Here is a 17,719-nt window from a genome sequence, read left to right on the forward strand (position 1 = left end):
GCTGCCATTTTTCAAGTATTGTGAAAGGTTTGTAAAAGTTGCTAGGGAATATTGTTTAATCAGACCTTCTGTAAAAAATGTCACCAAACTGATTAAAATGGGCAGGCCACATGGAGGCAAACAAGTTTTGATTCCTATTAAATGGTCTCTCTTAAAACCTCTTCTGATAATTCACACTCTCAGCATCAATAACTGCAGCCTGCCAGTTCCCACTGCAATACCATTAATACTTGTCAACTCTTCAAATAATCATTAGAAATGGACAAGTGAAAATGCAGTTATTAAAAGACATAATTCTTTGCGATGTTTGTTTTTTTAATATAAGGTCCTGAGGGTGAGATATCCAATTTAAAAAGAAATGTATCCCAATGATGAGATACCCTCTTCGAAATGAAAGTCCAAAAATTGCCACTGCTCTAAAATTAACCCTGAATTAATCTCTGGCCTGTTTTCTTGTAGCTATTCACAGTGCACACGTCTCAGCATGCTATCTTTCTCTGGTGGAGTCAGGGTCGAGAAGATACCACTTTATCTGAAACGAAGAAGGGGTTTGACCTCCTGTAAAGATGAACTTTGTAAACAGAAGGCGAAGATGCCCATTCAATCATTTTAGAAGTTAATGTGTCAGGTCACCAATCAAATTGGGTGACCTGAAGCAAATCAAGCATATTCTATTGCAGTGGGGAAATTAGCAACCTTCTCTTAAGACCCTGATTCAGCTTACCTCTCTGCACAGTTATTCTTTCTGAATTGAAAGTGAAAATGGTTCTACCTGAAATTTGTGACATTCTTCTAATATAATAGAAATTACACCAGCAAGGAACTCATTTGACCCAATGTGCCGCACGTACGGGTTCTAATCCCAGCTCTCTGCCTTCCTATTTTTTTATTTTCCTGTGAATGTCAACCACCTGCATTTCACACTGACAGCTAGCATGTTGGGGCTCAGTCATCATGTCAGTGTTTGCTGAGTAACATCAGTATTCTTATCCCCTCAGTCCCATGTTACCTGTCCTACATTCAGACAAGTCCTGAAAAGCTGCTGCTCACGGTAATGGCAGAAGTTGCAGTCTTTGTGGGCAAGAATTCCTGTGCAGTTGGGAAATTTCATTGACCCTGTACAGAGGCCAGAACCACTGACCGTGTTGGGAGTGGCACTGAGGGGAGTGAGGATAGCTGTTGGACTTAGAATGAAGTGGGCAGAGATAGGGGATGAATGAGAATGAAGAGGAACAATAAACAGGTGATTCAGGAAGATGAGACATGTCAGGAAAGCAAAGGGAAAATAAAAAGGGAAAGGATGGAAGTAGATGTCCTCATATGTCAGATTCTGAGAAATGGGATTGTTTTTGAGTTGTCAACCTTATGTTGTGTGTGTCAATATTTTTGTTTTGATTGGTTAACTTGGTTTTTAGGTCAACAGATGTCCACATTTTTCATTTTTAATAATCATCCAAATTGCTTTCCATTAGCTGCTGAAAAAAAAGTCTTCTAGCACTTCACTTCATTCCTTCCTGGACAATTGTGTGTCTGTGCCCCCTTATTATTGCTTTACCACCAAGTCAAAAGTCTTTTTCTGTTTAACCACTTGACAGGTTTCGTCGTTTTGATTTCCCCTTCCTTCAATTCTTTCTTTCCAATGAAAAAGGACCCAATTTCTGGATCCTCTCATTCCTGCTATTGTTTTGGCTGTTCTTCCCTGTGCTCATTCTCTGGCTCCAATATTATTCCGATCGTGAGGTGCTGAAAACAGCACACAATAATAATGCAACTGCAGCCTAACGTACAACATGGCCAGGGTCCCAGGTTCTATTCCCGGCTTGGGACACTGTGCGGAGTCTGCACGTTTTCCAGGTGTCTGCATAGGTTTCCTCCTTTGGATACAAAGGGACAATTAATCATGGCTAATCCTCTAATCCACATATCTCTGGACTGTGGGAGGAAATCTATACAGACAAGGGCAGAACTTACAAACTCCACATAGATAGTCATCCAAGGTCAGAATTGAACCTTGGTCCCTGGCGCTGTCAGGCAGCAGTGCTAATCACAGTACCACCCGATTTGTTCGGCCGTTTCTTCAGATCGCGTGGAGTGAAACTAATTGGCTGAAGGTTGACATCTGTGATGCTGGGGACATCCAGTGGAGGCCGAGATGAATCATCCACTTGGCAGGCATTTCTTTTTTTGTTTTTGTTTACAAATTTAGAATACTCAATTCATTTTTTCCAATTAAGGGGCAATTTAGCGTGGGCCAATCCACCTAACCTGCACATCTTTGGGTTGTGGGGGTGAAATCCACGCAGACACAGGGAGAATGTGCAAACTCCACACGAACAGTGATCCATGGCCGGGATCGAACCTGGGACCTCGGCGCTGTGAGACAGCAGTGCTAACCACTGCACTACCGTGCTTCCCTGATGGCAGGCATTTCTAAAAACATGAAATACCTTCCCTTTAGATGAACCTTCCACTGTCTTTTTGAACATGTTTCCTGGAGGATTTAACAATCATTTGGTTAACCCTTTCTTTGTCATACTTACTTTTTAAAAAATTTAGAGTGCCCAATTCATTTTTCCAATTAAGGGACAATTTAGCGTGTCGAATCCATCTACCCTGCACATCTTTGGGTTGTGGGGGTGAAACCCACGCAAACACGGGGAGAACATGCAAACTCCACACGAACAGTGACCCAGAGCTGGGATCGAACCTGGGACCTCAGCGCCGTGAGGCAGCAGTGCTACCACTATGCCACCCTGCTGCCCTTCTTTGTCATACTTAACTCAAAGGCTATCACAACAAAATGTACTTTTGATTTCAACTTAACCCATCTGATGGTAGTTTTGAAACTGATGCTCTCACTTACTTTTATTCTGCATAAAATTCAATACCAGACAGGATGAATGTCAAAATCTGATCTGAAGCTGCCCAGTTCATGATGGGGGAGAGTTAAGTTCAATTCGGAGCTTGATGGTCTGAAGCTGAAACTATGGAAACAGTAATAATTCCTGTCATGGAAATCCTTAACCTTAACTTGAATACTTTAGACACAATTTTCATGTTGATTAGTCTTAGAAATGCACTGAATTAGAGAAGAAATGTTTGTAGAATGGGCCAGGTATTTAATAAATACTGCACAAAAAATAAATCATGGTGAACGTCCCCAGGATTTTTCGCAAAACCTGTTAAAATTATGATCGGGGAGCAGGAGAACCCTGCAGAGAAGTTGTGATTCTTTTTTTTAAATGGCTGACTGCAGATGTCTGTAGAGCACTCTCTCAAGCTTTCTACCACAGGTGTTCTAATAACACAGCCTGTAGGCACTGTTGAATGGAGATTTATTTTGTTTTGACATAGCTACGTTGTATTTGCATGTGCTATTTCACTCAGTCATCTTTTATACAGATGAATGTTAAAGGCCGTCTGCACTAGGAACTTATTTTCACAAAATGTACAGTCGGTTTCATTATTGAGGGTAGTGCTGGTGCAATCAGTCATTTAATAGAGGAGATCTCTGTGATGGTTTGCTCGTGATCATCAAATAAAAACCGTGCTGCAGAAGACTTACTTTTGGAAAACGGCCAAAAAGGCATCTTGAAGAAATATTTGCCCATCATTCATTCTGAAAACTTTGTTTTTAACTCCATCGGTTCCATTGCTAAGCTGAAACTATCGTTTCACTGTCTTCTCACGGGGTGACCCTGCACTTAACTAGAACAATGAACTGCAGGAACATGGTAGCCCCACGACTAGTCTATTTACTTAACACAGTTAGGTGAAAATCCATTGCATGGGTTGGAATGCAAACACCAGGGAAATTCTATTCGAATGGGACCAAATTATGTTCTGAACAATTAAAGATTAGCTGAGCCACTGAATTTTACATCAAACATTGTCACATGTGGGGTATCAACCAACTCTGCAATGACCAAGCCATCAATATTTGCAGAGCATCGAGCAGGAGATACAAAAGTCTGAGAACACGCACAAACAGATTCAAAAACAGCTTCCTCCCCGCTGTTACCAGACTCCAAAACCACCCCCTTATGGACTGACCTGATTAATACTGCAGTCCTGTATGCTTCACCCGATGCCGGCGTCTATGGCTGGGATTCTTCCCCAACCAGCGGGCGCCAAAGAGTGGCGTCGGACCGCCCGGAAGTTGCGGAATCCTCCGCACTTCAGAGGGCTAGGCCGGCGCTGGAGTGGTTGGTGCCATGCCAACCGGCTCCGAAGGGCCTCTGCCGGCCAGCACGAGTTGGCGCATGCTTGGAAGCGCCAGCGTGCTCTGGCGCATGCGCATGTGTTTTCTCCTCCGCGTTGGCCATGGCGGAGCTTTACAGAGGCCGGCACGGAGGGAAAGAGCGGCCACTTGACGGTGGGCCCCAATCGCGGGCCAGGCCACCGTGCCCCCCCCCCCTCCCCAGGGCAGGATCCCCCGCGCCCCCCCCCCGAGGACTCCGCAGGGCGCTCTCAGAGCAAGGTCCCGCGGGTATGGACCTTGTGGAACCGGCTGCAAACAGGCGGTCGCTCGGCCCATCGGGGCTCGGAGAATCGCCGGCGGTGGGGGGGGGGGGGGGGGGGGGGGGGGCACTGGCAATGGCCACCGACCGGCAAGACTTGATCCCCGCCCCTGCTAAAAATCCGGCACTGGAGAATTCGGCAGCCAGCGTCGAAGCGGCGGAGCGGGATTCACGCCGCCCCCTGGCAATTCTCCGACTCGACGAGGTGTTCAGGGAATCGCCCCCTATGTATTTACATTTTGTACCTTGTGTTGCCCTATTATGTATTTTCTTTTACTTTGATTTTCTTTTCATGTACAAAATGATCTGTTTGAGCTGCTCGTGAAAAATACTTTTCACTGTACCTCGGTACACGTGACAATAAAGGAACAAATCCACAATAATTCAGATGAATGTAGACTAAAGTTGTTTCAGGAAACTTTCCCATGGGGCCAGGAGTAGCTGCTAAACCAAACCCAGAAGTACATTAAGTACAGGAATAATTTAACCCCTTGAGCCTGCTCTGCCAGTCATGGCTAATCATTTTCTCAATTCCATTTATTCTCCTCAATGCCATAAACCTCGATATCTTTACATGACAAAATAAAATCATTTCAGTCTTGAAAGCTACTATTGTCCCCCAGCATCCGTAGCATTTTGGGTGAAAGAATTGTAGATTTTTACAACCTTTGTAATGATATGTATCATTCCAGTATAGTAAAGAGTTAATATCTGTATCTTGTGATGGATTTAGGTTATTGCGGACCTTATAATACTTTATTAATAACCTATGCTCTAGGTTAACCCACAAAAGAGGGAAATCTGTTTCTCTGCTGAGACTCAGAATAGATCTCGCGAAGGGAGAATGCTTTTCCGGGTCAGATACGTCACTCATAACTAAATCATTACCTCTATCATCGTGGGTCCTAGTCATTTAAGACTTCCTAAATGAGTGACTCGGATTTTAAACTTTGAGAGTAAGTCTACACAGTATAATTTTAATCAAAGTATTTTTATTGTAAAAATACTCCCAATAGATACATACAGAATTGCATATAAATTGATTAACAGTCTTTAGTTATCTGTTAATATAAAATCGTTAACAGTCCTATGTTATCTGCTAACACACTAACTTCTCTAAATAGAATGAGATATCTGAAACATGGAAAATCCTAAAGTATCTCCTATCAATTTCTTAATACATGTCTAAGAAGTTAAACAAAAACATCCTTACAAAACCTGAGGTTTTGTCTGACGAGGCAAGCTTTTAAGAACAGAACTTACTCACATTCCCGAAGGGGAGTCAGAAGTGGCAACTCTCTGCTAAAATGCCTCCTCTTTATAGACGTGAAAATTCCCTTATCGGTCAAAGACGGCATCTGTTATCTTGTCACTTATTGTTGGTTAATTACCTGTAATTGGATCATTATTATCATTAATCATTGAGGGTAAGGTGACAACATACAGCCGTGCTTGTTCCTCACCACTTTTGTTCTTCTGTCTCTGGTTACCTACCACTTTCTGCAAAAGAGAGATAGAAGTGTGTCAGTGAGTGTGAACCAATGTATTTGGGTGATGTACCCTCATGGTGGAATAGCTGGTCATGTTTGCTAGGTGTGAGATGGGGGCGTGAGACTTTAGGTAGTGTTCAGTGTGTGAGGGTAAGAAAAAACTACGAGGTGTGGTTAATAGAGAATGTTAGTAAGGGAGTGGGGGGGAGGAACAATTTGGGGTGGGGGGGGGGGGACCAGTGGTGAATTAGGAAAAATGTGAGCCAAGTGGTTCATCTGTAAAATATGCCATTTGAAGATGCATTCACTGACCTTGACCACATATTATCATAGATTATCATAGAATTTACAATGCAGAAGGAGGCCATTTGGCCCATCAAGTCTGCACCAGCTCCTGGAAAGAGCACCCTACCCAAGGTCAACACCTCCACCTTATCCCCATAACCCAGTAACCCCACCCAACACTAAGGGCAATTGTGGACACTAAGGGCAATTTATCATGGCCAATCCACCTAACCTGCACATCTTATGCGAGGTCATTGAACTTCTTGCAGGGCTACACTGCTTGTAGTGATCATGGCTATATTCTCCCATTGTCTTCAGTCTGGGTAGCCTCCAGGTGCCCGATGGATAGAGGACTTTTCTCCTCAAATTCACCCCTGCATTCAGGCGCAGCGTCTGAAAACCCTTGAGCACACTGTCTACTCTACTTCGCCATTAAGCAGCATCCTTCCGACCCAAAACCCTTTCCCATCCACTTACAACATTTGTTGCAGCTGTGTTTCACCTTCTCTTTAATAGGTGAAGGCTGGTTTTAAGAAGCATTGACTATTTTTATGTAGTGCTAGCCTTGCTCAAACCTCAGCCCTCAGTTTAGGCATGCAGCCACTCAAGGATACATGGCACTCTCATTTAAATTAGGAAATTATATGCTTCCTGCACATTTTCCAGTCCTCTCCACATTTTATTCCAGTATCCCCTCATTTCTGATTCTCCCACCAAAGGAAATTCTCTCACCTTTACTACCTGATCAAATTCATTTTGGGGGCAGCACGGTAGCACAGTAGTTAGCACAGTTTCTTCACAGCTCCAGGGTCCCAAGTTCGATTCCCGGTTTGGGTCACTGTCTGTGCGGAGTCTCCCCGTGTCTGCGTGGGTTTCCTCCAGGTGCTCCGGTTTCCTCCCACAGGAAAGATGTGCAGGTTAGGTGGATTGGCCATCTAAATTGCCCTTAGTGTCCAAAATGGTTGGGTGGGATTACTGGGTTACGGGGATAAGCTGGAGGTGTGGGCTTAGGTAGGGTGCTCTTTCCAAGGGCCGGTGCAGAAGCGATGGGCTGAATGGCCTCCTTCTGCACTGTAAATTCTATGATTCTATTTACCATTTGAAATCTTATTTTTAGCTGGAGAGTCCTTGCTAAATGCAAGTAAAAGGGTACAGATTATGCGTAGGACTGGTGACTGGTCTTGAGGCAGCTATTTACCTTTTTTGTTTGTTCATGGGATGTAGTTGTCATTGGCTAGGCCAGCAGTTATCACCCATCTCTAATTTCCTTTTGCCCGAGCTCAGAGTACTCCCCATTTTCAAAGCAATGATCTTGGGCTTACCTGCTCAAATTCAGGCCTGTTACTGCACTACAATCATAAGGCATAAGACTTCTGAGAGAGGCAGAAGGAATTAAGGAGCATTGTGGTCTCAGCTGTCATGATCCTGTAAGCTCTGACAAGTCATTTCTAACATGTCCCGTGAGAGGCAACAAGTGGTGAAATGTCCTTTGTTTCTCTCTGTATGCTAATAAGCTATTTTAACACAAATTGCTTGCAACTACTTAGAAATTTCCTCAGTTTGAATTCCTTTTTCAAGGTAATTAACCTCTGATAAGATGTCTATAATGGGTTTGGGGAACACAGTTAAGAACACACAACACAGCTTTTGAGAGCATAAATTGGAAACAGTTATGGTGTCTGCTCACAATCTGTAAACAATTTGGTCATCAGGACAGTGGGAATGGTGAATGAAATTGCGCTACCCGAGCTTACTGAGTGGCACAAAACAATGGTCTAAGAATCCACTGTATCTCTGGTTTCACTTGTATATCATTCTGAGTCTCAACTGGACCAGCTCTGGGGCGTATCGTGGGCAGCAAGAGAGAAATTGGAAATGGGTCAAAGCGAGAGACCGGCTTGACAGCGAGGCGTATGCTTGTGGGCCTATTTGGGGAGAAGGGATCAGGGGTGAAATTGGTAAAAATCCAGTGGTTTCAATAAAGTAGTTTGTATTTTTTTAAACTCAAGCTATCCTTACGCAGCGGAATCCGAATACATTTCTGTCCATACTTCTGTCGATACTTGGGAATGTTTGTGAACCTTCGGCACTGGTTATTTCAGATAGGTAAAGTCATAACTGTCAGGTGACCTTCTCGATACCATCAGTAAGGGCCACCAGTTTTCAGGTTTCCTGGCGAATTGAGACTCAATCAACTAGTCCTGCTGGAGGCCAAAAGAAAGAAGAGTGCAGTCCACATCCCAGAAAATGCACTAGGAGGCCACCCATACAGACTAAACAGACCTTAATGAAGACATAGCAGACTATCTGTGGTAAAAGGAAGGTGGATCCAGTGTCAGAGAAGAGGCTCAATGATTTGATATGCTGAGGCAAGGTAATGACACCTCCACAACCCTCAGGACAGGCCCCTAGGCATTCCAGCAAATACTCCAGCTATAGAGCCTCAGGGCACCTGCTGCTCCTGCCCATTGGGGGGGGAGGGTGTGCCCAGACCACTGACTGACCACTCAGAATGGCTCCGGCATGAAGTGCCGACACGCTCATGTTTTACGTTTTTTGAATAGGAGCAGCTTACATAGGCCATAAAAGACAGCGGTGTCGTTTCACACTCTCTTTTGTTCCCATTGGAAAAACAAGTTCATAACGCCTGGGAGACGGCCCCAACTGGAGGAGGAATATCTGACCAAGTGATCACAGCCATGGAGAAAGAAGTCATAAAATTACCGTGGTTGCAAAACCATGGGGAAGCGAGCCATGGCGAGACGGGCATGCAAGGTGGAGATGGGCATCAAACAGTGGAATGCACAGGCTTTCCACCCTCTTCCAACAGCTTGCTGAAGACTGAGCTGTATCGGGAATCCTCAGCACCGCAGAAGTTGCTGTTTTACATCTTTCATGCTTCTGCCTTAATCCCACCGGTGAAGATATTGAAGCAGGGAGATCTTCTCCATCACCATCACCAGGCTAAGAGCAGCAACAACAAAAGAAGCACTGGAGTGAAGTGACCTGACAGGGCAGATACAGCCAACTCGGTGCTCCTCACATATGGTTAGATAGGGTGCCATGTTCGTGATGAGCATGGCCATTGTTGTTCCAGAAAAAGCACCAGAGCCAAAAGTGGATGGTTGCTCTTGGAAGATGGAGGGTGGAGAACGGATGCAGGGTGTCAGGAGTCAAGGGAAAGGAAGTTGTACCTCGACCAGCAGGAACAGATGTGCTCCCAGATGGGGGAGTACCACGTGGCAGTGTGGTTCCGTACGTCTTGCACATTCTGCACCTCTTCAACCTCTGATGATCTGTATCCTCTCAGCGCCTCAAATTACTTGCAAGGAGAGAGGAGGGAAGAAGATGAAGATCACAGTGAATTTGAAGGCTCCTGGCATAGCATGATGGCCTGATGAGTGCTGTGAGGTGTGGGGTCTTCAGTGACAAGGACATAGATTTTTGCAACCATCTTCCTGGTTACAAGCAATGCAGTCTCCTGCATGGCACAGTCGTTTCCTGATGACTCTGTGTTTACAACTAAATCCTGTGCTGAGGGTGTATAGCTTCTGTGTCCTTCCTGATTCCCAAGTCTCCAGCCTTCCTGCATCACAACTGGGCCCATAATCTGAGAGACAGGCCCCCATTGCCAACTGCAGCTTTTCTTGTGCTCAGGAAGCCCATACATTGTATTCGGCAGGCTTTGCTCCTGCAATGCCAGAAGGATGACAATCCCCAGCACTGCTTGAGTGCTAACTGCACACTCTCTCCGCCAGATGCGCTGAGCTGATGGCACCTGCCTTTCAATGCCTGAGAGCCCCTCTGCAACATTCACCAGCTAATTCTCTGGGGTGGTCATGACCTTCTCTCATTGTGTGTGCAATGAACCTGAACCTGAGACAAGGGCGGGATTCTCCGAAGCCACGGCGGGGGCGGGAATCGCGTCGCGCCGGTCGGGGGTCGTTGGCGGCGTCCCCCCCCCGCCCCCGGCGATTCTCCGCCCCGCGATGGGCCGAGCGGCCGCCCTTTTTCGGCTTGTCCTGCCGGCGTAGATTACACCAGGTCCGTACCAGCGGGACCTGGCTCTGCAGGCGGCCTGTGGAGTCCTCGGGGGGGCACGGGTAGATCTGGCCTGGGGGGGGGGGGGGGGGGGAGGGTGCACGGTGGCCTGGCCCGCGATCGGGGCCCACTGATCCGCGGGCGGGCCTGTGCCGTGGGGCACTCGTTCCCTCCGTGCTGGCCACTGTAAGGGCCCACCATGGCCAGCGCGGAGAAGAACCCCCCTGCGCATGCGCTGAGATGACGCCACTAAACGCTGGCGCTCCCGCGCATGCGTCAACTTGCGCCGGACGGTGGAGGCCCTTCGGCGTCAGTTGGTGCGGCGCCAACCCCACCGGCGCCAGCCTAGCCCCTGAAGGATTCTGCACCTTCCGGACGGCCCGACGCCGGAGTGGTTCACGCCACTCCTTGGCTCCGGTACGGCCCACCCCGCCGGCTAGGGGAGAATCCCGCCCAATATGTGCAGCCTGAAAATCACAACATGGCCCTGAATAAGCCTGAAGAAGCAACTCCTTCCACCTCCGCTGATACTCTGCAGCATTGGGAATGACATCAGTAAACTGGCACGACAGCTAGCGCTGGTATTTTGGTCTCCCTCCCACCACTGTTCTCACCCCAGTGGAAATTTTAAATTCTATTAACTTAGTGAATGATGCAGGACAGATAGAAGAATAGAAAATTGATGCAGGAGGAGATTCTTTGGGCCTTTGAGTCTCAGCAACCTGTTTCCGCTTTTCCCCAGATCCGTTCATTCTTTTACCCCAACAACTATTTCTAAATCCTTCTTGAAAACATACAGGATGGAATTTAATGGAAACATTTCTCAGTTCATTTATGACGGGTTTTGCAGGTGTTTTGCACCGGTTCTGCTGGCACGTTCCCCACTGCTATCAAACGACACTTTGGCCGCAATTCTCCCAAAAGGGAACAAAGTGCCCGAGCGAGCATGTTTACTCACGTGTTTCCTGGAGCTCACAGTGCCAAAAAACACATGGTAAGGCACCTGAGTGGGAATGCACGGCTAGGCCGGACATAGCCCTGTTTTGTACAGTGGGGAGCTCCGGACTACAGAACACCCCATTCTAGCGAGAGATCGGGGCGCCATTTAAAAATGGGGGCCCAATCTCTGAGGCCCCCAAAACAATCCCCGACCTCCACCCAGCATGAACTCACTATCCTCCCCGCCACCCGCACTCCAAACCCAACACCCACGCTGGACAACAATGGCCTGATCCTGCGTGAGCAAAGGATGCCAGCTTGGCACCCTGGCAGTGCCCATGCCAGGTGGAAATTTCACCTTGGCTCCTTGGCAGTGCCAGGCTGACACTACCAGGGTGCCAGGCTAGCACCAGCAATACCCTGCCGGAAGGGTATGCAGCTGGGGGCCTCCGATCCCCTCAAAGGCCCCCAGGATTGTCATTACGTCTAGTTTAGCCCACAGTGGGGAAGTCGTTTCAGCACTGGGGAGACAAACTCAGAGATCAGGCCACCATTTTGAAAGTGTGCCTCGACCTCTAAGCGAGCCTGTGGGTCGCCCACACCCTCCACCCATGGGTAATGTCACTCCCATCCACATGCAGACTACCCCACACACCTCAAGTGAGGACACCCCATTATGAGGTCCCCGCCTCCAGGACCCCCATCCATCACCTCTCCAACCTCTCAGAGGCCACTACCAATCTGTCCTGCAAACCCCACTCTTCAAACACCCCCTCACTCTCCTTTCATGGACATGGCCCGCTCAGGCCCTGGCACCCGGGCACACTTCCACTGCCACCTGACATCCTGACTGTGCTCATGCTAGCTTGGCAGGGATGGTGGCAGAGTGGCGCAGTAGTTAATACTACTGCCTGATGGCGCTGAGGAACCAGATTCAATCCCGATCCCGGGTCACTCTCGTATGGAGCTTGTACATTCTCCCTGTGTCTGAATGAATCTCACCCTCACAACCCAAAGACGTTCCGGGTAGGTGGATTGGCCATGCTAAATTGCCCCCTAATTGAAAAAAAAAAGTGGGTACTCTAAATTTATATTTTAACACATTCCACTGTATTCCAGGTGCGATCTCACACAGGGCCTGCATAATTGCAGCAAGACACCCTGGGCGAGATTCTCCGCAAATGCGGAGAATCGTAAAGGCTGCCGTGGGACAGGCCGTGACCCACGGCAGCCTTCACACCCACTTCCGGGGCCGATTCTCCCCCCCGGGCCGGGCTAGGAGCTCGGCCCCGTGCGTCCCGGCGGCGCTGACGATGGTCGTCAATGCCGCACGTCAAGCGTCATGCCGGCTGACGCGGCCGATGACGTCAGCCGCGCATGCGCAGGTTGGACAACGCCAACCCGCGCATGCGTAGTTGCCGTCTTTTCCCTCAGCCGCCCCGCAAAACGGGTTGCCGTGTTGAAACGGGTGTGAAGTCCTGGCCGCTCGACCCAGCGGCCTCGGAGAATCGCTGCTCGCCCTTAAAAATGGCGAGCGGCGATTCGTGGCGTGGGTCGGGCGTGGGGGGGGGGGGGGGGGGGTGGAGAATAGCGGGAGGACGTGAAAAATGTCGGGAGGCTCTCCCGCTATTCTCCCACCCGGTGTGGGGGGCGGAGAATCGCGCCCCCTGCTCCTGTACACAAATCCTCTCACTATGAAGACCAACATACAATTTGTATTTTTTACCACGGGCTGCACCTGCATGATTAATTTCAGCAACTGGTACACAAGGACACCCAGTTCTCATTGCACATTCCCCTCTCTCAATTTGTAGCCATTCAGATAATAGTCTGCCTTCCTGATTTTGCTACCAAAGTGAATAACCTCAGATTTATTCACATTATACTGCATCTGCCATGCATTTGCTCACACACTCAACTTGTCCAAATCACACTGAAACATTGCCGCAGCTTCCTCACATTTCATCCTCCACCCAACTTTGTGTAATCTGTAAATTTGGAGATATTACATCATTTAGTTTCCTGATCTAAATCATTGACATATATGAATATCTGGTCTCTCAGCACTGATCCCAATGGTACCCCACCAGTCAATGCCTGCCTCGCGGGAAAAGACCTCTGTTTATTCATACTCTTTGTTTCCTGTCTGGCAACCAATTTTTTATCCATTTCAATTAAACATCCCCTATATTACACGTTAATCTCTTATGTATATTATATGCTAATCTGTTATGTGGGACTTTGTCGAAAGCCTTTTGAAAGTCCATATAAACCACACCCACTGGCTGCCCCTCATAACTCTATTACTTCCATCCACAAAGAATTCCAGTAGATTTTGTCAAGCATGATTTCCCTTTCATAAATCCATCTTAACTCTGTCTGATCCTGCCATTGTTTTCCAAGTGCTCTATTATTAAATCTTTTAAAATGGACTCACCATTTTCCCCATTGCCAACATCAGGCTGACTGATCTATAATTTCCTGTTTTCCCATTACCTCCCTTTTTAAATAGTGGGGTGACATTAGCTACCCTCCATTCATAGAATATAGAACATAGAACATACAGTGCAGAAGGAGGCCATTCGGCCCATCGAGTCTGCACTGACCCACTTAAGCCCTCACTTCCACCCTTTCTCCGCAACCCAATAACCCCTCCTAACCTTTTCAGTCATCAAGGGCAATTTATCATGGCCAATCCACCTAACCTGCACGTCTTTGGGCTGTGGGAGAAAACCGAAGCACCCAGAGGAAACCCATGCAGACAGAGGGAAAACGTGCAGACTCCACCCAGCGGGGGATCGAACCTGGGACCCGAGCGCTGCGAAGCCACAGTGCTATCCGCTTGTGCTACCGTGCTGCCCATTCTATAGGAACTGTTCCAGAGAATATAGAATCTTGGAAGATGACCACCAATGCATCCACTATTTTTAGCACCTCTTACTTTGGGATGCAGAATATCAGACCCTGGGATTTATTTACCTTCAATCCCATCAATTACCCCAACATTTCCCTATTAAAATGATTTCCTTCAGTTCCTCCATCTCACATTTCTCCAACACTTGTTCTCCAACATTTTTACTACATTATTTGTACCCTCTATTATGAAGACAGAACTAAAGTTTTCATTTAGTTGGTCTGCCATTTCTTTGTTCCCCTCTATAAATTTTCCTGTTGCTGATTGTATGGGACCGACATTTGTCTTCACCAATCTTTTTCTGTTCACATACCTATAGAAGCTTTTACAATCAATTTTCATGTTCCCTGCCAGCTTACTCCTTTATCTATTTTCATCTTCTTAATCAATCCCTTTTTTCTCCTTTGCTGAATTCTAAATTACCCCCAATCCTCAGGGCTGCTGTTTCTTTATCGCCAATTTGTATGCCTCTTCCTTGAATTTAATACAACCTCTAATTTCCCTTGTAAGCCATGGTTTGACTACATTTGACTACATTTATGGTTTTGTTTTTACACCAGACAGGAATAAACAATTGCTGTAGTTCACCCATGCACTCTTTGAATGTTTGCTATTGCCTATCCACCGTCTCATAGGCCCCTACTTACCTCCCCTGGCACCCTTTAAGCAACGTTCCCCAATGCACCATAGCCAACTCACACCTCATATCATTGTTGTTTCCTTCATTAAGATTGCGGACCCTAGACTCAGAATCAAACATCTCTCTCATCTTGATGAAGAATTTCACCATATTATAGTCACACAACTAGATTGGAATGATTGCTTTAGAACATAGAACAGTACAGCACAGAACAGGCCCTTCGGCCCTCGATGTTGTGCTGAGCAAATGATCACCCTACTCAAACCCACGTATCCACCCTATACCCGTAACCCAACAACCCCCCCCTAACCTTACTTTTTAGGACACTACGGGCAATTTAGCATGGCCAATCCACCTAACCCGCACATCTTTGGACTGTGGGAGGAAACCGGAGCACCCGGAGGAAACCCACGCACACACGGGGAGGACGTGCAGACTCCGCACAGACAGTGACCCAGCCGGGAACCGAACCTGGGACCCTGGAGCTGTGAAGCATTTATGCTAACCACCATGCTACCGTGCTGCCCTCAAGATAGTCCTGGTTTCAGACTAATTCAGAAACACAGGAGGTGAGGGACCATGTTCATTACCCAATTTGACATGTTGCTCCTTCTCCTTCCATTCCCATTAACTCCTCATTCATGAATGTACTTTGAGGCAAATTTGATTGCATTCTTCCTCTTAAATATTTGATCTGTGCAACAAGTATGTGGTAATCAAAATGAGTATATTGGCCATGTTAGTGAAGGATGGTGTCATTGGAAACATCGGACTAGATTTGCTGGCTGTTCTTGCCGACAGGAAATTCTGGTCCTACGCTGGCACACATGTTTCCAGGCGATAAGGGGTGCTGTCAATGGGAATTCTCATTGACAACGGCGGGAACGGTAGATCCCGCTGATGGGCCTCCTCCGCCGCTGAAAAACAGGCAGTCAGCTGTTGGGAAAATCCTGCACCTCATTCATTCATTATTTTCCCTTCAAATTCAAATGGAACATGTAAGCAGGATGAAAGAAGTGGCGATGAGAACAGCAGTCTACCTAACGCCATAGCCATTTCACAAGGGCTTTGGCAAAGGGTCATCTGGACTCGAAATGTTAGCTCTTTTCTCTCCCTGCTCTCCCTAGCCATTCCACAAGACACATTCCTCTCTTTGGCTATTGTTGGTCGTTCTGGGTGAGTGTGCTTAACACTCAATTTGGCTCTGTTTCTTTACTTAGCTCTGGAGTCGCCAGGTATCGTTAAGATACCGCCACAAGTTCAAAGTGAAGTTCAAAGCAATAAAACCATACACCAATTAGTAAGTTCAAACAACTGAGTTTATTATAATACAATTATAATAACTACCCATGCACACGCTAAAAGGATTAAGCTATTCCTACCGCTAAATAAACTAATACTTATCTCGAAGGAACTGCCGGGTCAGGGAACATGGCCCCTTGCTCTGCAGACTTCAGGTTGGTATAAATTAAAAGGGGTCAGGAGTGTCTATCTCTGCTAGCGATAGTTGTGAGACACTTACTTGCTGGCAGCTGCTGTCCGAACCTCTCTCTCTCTCCTTCAGGGTCTTCTTGGCAAAAGCTGGTCGAGGTGCTGGTCCACGGAGGAGTTCTGGTCAAGGAGAGAGGAGGGCTGGATGAGAAGACTGAACCATGTGTGGGAGCTGTCTTTTATAGGTCCCAGGGATCCGCGCCCCTTTGGGTGGACTCCCTTACCTTCTTGGAATCGATTGGGTCTCTTCCCAATCGATATGTTTGAATCCCCCCAATACTGAGGCTGTTCCTTAGCTACTGGGCGGGCTCTCAGGCTCTTTGTTTTCGAACCCTGTTGGTGCCTGAGTGTCTGGTATCCTTTACAATGTTGCAGTTGCTTCCCCATTTGTGTCCATTGTACCTGGAATCGTTCCATTAACATGCTAATTATCCCGGTGATTGCCTCATTAGTATGCGGAATGTTCGTTTTGGTGCTGTCTGCTTTCTTAGCAGACAGAATCCACACCTGCTAGGTGCAGCCTGCTGGTGCTGTAAACATTGTCCATTTTATCCTATATGCTTTGCGTTCCTCCATTTTGTATTCAGGGAAATGGCCAACTTCAGTGGCTACATTATTTTCTTGTAGAGAAATTTAGAATTGTTTTTCTGTTTAGTCTTAATCAGTTTAGTTTAAGCAGTAATGAATGGCATCACCAGGGAATCTGGACAGAATGAGGTATGGTGGCACATAATATGAAGGAGTAAAAATACCAGCAGAGATGGTCATTAACCCAAACTGTTGCTGCGTGTGCTAATTCAGCTTCCTCACAATGAGCTCAGTTACTTCGCCAACCAGTTCCCCTTAATATAATCAGCACTCAATGAACCCAAAGTAGAATGTAACAGAAAAAAAGATGCTGACCAAAATTCCTTCACTTTATTTAAAATTAGGCGCTGATTGATTCCCCCCCCGGTGATGATGGCAAAGAGATTGTCTGATGATCTGCTCTCTTTTTAAAAGAAGTTTTCCAGTGCTCTGCATTACCCTTAAATTAATCTTTGGGCCCCGCAGCTATTGACAATGTATGTAATCTTCGTCCCAGTTAATCATCTTCCTGCAAAGGAACTCATTACAAATGAATCATCCCCTAGCTATTCTGAGTAATTTAACATTCCGTGAGAATGCACTTGAACTTACTAATGGTGGCAGGTGGACAGACAATAGGGGTGGGGGAGGGGGGCATCTGAGGCTGGGTTGGGGTGGGGGGGGGGGGGGGGCGCCTTTCAAAATCTTTGCAATCAAGAACATAAACAACTGTGCAGCTTACAGCAATGATGAAATAAACAGCTGTCTTTCAGCACAATGTTGTAGGTTGATGTTTTGAACAGTTTGAAAGAACAGATGGCAACATCTGAAA

The 17,719-nt window shown here is 46.9% G+C and overlaps 1 protein-coding gene across 1 annotated transcript in view; it reads left to right on the plus strand.

Annotated features, from left to right (window-relative positions):
• LOC119964903 (astrotactin-1-like) overlaps positions 1-17,719 on the plus strand; it is a 3,158,558-nt gene that overhangs the window by 296,632 nt on the left and 2,844,207 nt on the right.

This window comes from Scyliorhinus canicula, chromosome 4 (assembly GCF_902713615.1).
Source record: "Scyliorhinus canicula chromosome 4, sScyCan1.1, whole genome shotgun sequence".
Lineage (NCBI taxonomy): Eukaryota > Metazoa > Chordata > Chondrichthyes > Carcharhiniformes > Scyliorhinidae > Scyliorhinus > Scyliorhinus canicula.